General features: G+C 36.4%; 1 protein-coding gene across 1 annotated transcript in view; it reads right to left on the bottom strand.

Moving 5' to 3' along the window:
* Window positions 1–2,389, bottom strand: part of LOC122258391 (ATP-binding cassette sub-family C member 10) — a 27,052-nt gene extending 24,663 nt beyond the window's left edge. Inside the window, exon 1 of the mRNA XM_043024309.2 lies at window positions 2,166–2,389. The gene's annotated coding sequence lies outside the window, so the exon portion shown is untranslated. The remainder of the gene's footprint in view (window positions 1–2,165) is intronic.
* Window positions 2,390–2,500: the final 111 nt, after the last annotated feature.

Below are 2,500 nucleotides of genomic sequence, written 5' to 3'. Positions count from 1 at the left end.
GAGATGTTTGTCTTTTCTATCGTTTTCTAGACTTATGGCATGATATATGAATCTTTCTTTGGTATAATAGCACTATGACACTAATTGGCATTTAGTTCAACATGGTTACACAATTGAAGGATGGAAGGAAGCTTGAAATTTCCCCAGTAAGAAAAATCCAGAATGAAAGTGATCCCTGCCCGTGAACCATGTCTGTCATAGAAAGGCTAATTTTTTCTACCCAAAAATCTATACTGGATTCCCTACAATCAATTATATGATGTCTGATTGGCAGTATTAGAGGCAGTAATGGCTTTAATAATGGGGTAAAGGGCAAAGGAAAAGCTAGGAATATTTTTCCCATTAGGGTAAGCCATTGATCCTGGGGATGGATGTAAATAGGTGCAAAGTTCTCTATGGTTTTGTTTATTTACTTGTGTTTAGTGCCTATTTGCCCCATTCCTTGATTTTTCTTTGGAGATTTTATCAGTTATAATAATTAAAATAACAACAATAATAATAAATAATAATAATAGTAGAAACAATAATAACAACAATAACAATAACAGATTAAACTCATGTTAAAATGCTAAGTATAGCCTATTTGATCAAGCAACGAAAAACAAGGTCATAAACTCATTATAAATTGAAGGATGCTATACTGAATAGCTTACTTTTCTGTACCTACTGATTTATCTTTATAAAGTCATAATCTTGGAGATGAAAACTGTTCGCACACTATTAACACAAATTAAAATCTAGAAAAACACCAGGTAAATCAATACAATGTGCTTATAAATTATAGGAAACCTCACGAGGGGGGCCAAATTTCACAAAAAAACTCTCTGCAATATTCTGTATACATCCTACAGCCTCCAGTTTTCAGTCTCAATTTGTAATGCATTTGTTACCATTCTGCTACAGATAACATATATAATACGAAGTTGTATGAAAACTGGACAAGGACGATGGCATGCTTTGAAGTAAAGATATGTTTAAAGATGAGGGAAATCATGGACTAAAAACCAGAAAGATACTGTACAGTGTTTGATAATTAAACTCCCTCTAATGTCATCCATATCTGTAAAATCTGTATGTGTGTATACATGAGTGTATGCATGGATGTATGTGTGCATAGATGTATATATATACATACATATATATATATACATATATATATATATATATATATATATTTATATATATATTATATATATATATATATAGTTATACAGATATATATATTATATATATATCATATATTAGATCTATATATAATTATATCATATACTTGATATGATTATAAATAAACATATATATATGAATATATATATAATTTTTTTTTTTTCAGCTATTCTGTAAATAGCAAAACAAATTTGTTGGAAGTAAAACTGAAACTACCTTTTAATAGTATCTAGTTTTCACTATCAACAAACAATATATACCTAATATTTTAAGAAGAACAGAAATTATAAATTTAGAATTGACCTGCACTTAAACATACAGTAACAATCCCGAATGTGACTGCACAGAGTCTGAGGAAAGACTAACGCATCTGTCAAAAGGAACACCAACGACCATAAAATTGGGCAAAAAAATCATGCGCTCAAATTAGAGTGAGATTCCGCAACTGCTTATCAAGGTCCACGGATGTACACATCGCGCAATACTGTTGCGTCCGTCCTTCACACGACAGCAAAAATTAACTGTATTCCAACAAGCATATTCTCTGAGTTTATAGAATTCTTTGTTAATTTGTTATCAAATAAGCAACCACCCCAAGCTCCATCTTGCTAGAGTGTGACAGTATATTAGTAATTAGTGATATTCTAGAAGATTACCAAACATGTTAAAACAATTATTACAGAAAGTGTAAAATTCTCTTCTCAAAATCACATCATCAAACCAATCCATAAGGAATTTCATTTCAGTCTCCTTGATTATCTCTTCATAATTAGAATCTAGATATTCATTTCACAAGAAAACTCATACCTCAAAATGTGAAAAGAAAACCCATATCTCTACACTCTCCTTTCACTTTCATTCCAAATCAACGTAAAACCCTTTCCTGTTTTCCTGCACATCATCATAACAAACTTCTCCTGTGCACCCTGACTGCACAATAACCATCGGGTTTTCCCTTCCCTCTCGTCATCTCGAGCTCGACCTCAAAAAGCGAAGCTCACCGTCGCTCGGACACGAATCGCAGGCGAGGAGGGAGCGGAGACTCTCCGTCGGGCGACTGACGGGCGCGAGGAACTCACATGACACGCCAGAGGAAACCCTCCACCGCCAGCTCCTCCTCCAGAATCAGCTGTTCTTGTTGATATGCTCCCCACCTGCCCCCTCCCCCCTCCTCCCTCCCCGCCCTAGCCTCTCCCCTCTCTCGAGCCTCGTGTCCCCGCTCTCCTCCCTCCCTCCCTCCCTCCCCCTTCCTTGCCCCTCTTCCTACCGCTCACCCTCCCCTCCCCCCCAACCACCGCTAACCCTTCCCTCTCTCCCTCCTCCCTCACCCCCCGTC

Source organism: Penaeus japonicus, unplaced genomic scaffold, assembly GCF_977035675.1.
Source record: "Penaeus japonicus unplaced genomic scaffold, GWHDUDI00000001_assembly GWHDUDI00000022, whole genome shotgun sequence".
NCBI classification, from domain to species: domain Eukaryota; kingdom Metazoa; phylum Arthropoda; class Malacostraca; order Decapoda; family Penaeidae; genus Penaeus; species Penaeus japonicus.
This window is presented reverse-complemented; position numbering and strand designations above follow the sequence as displayed.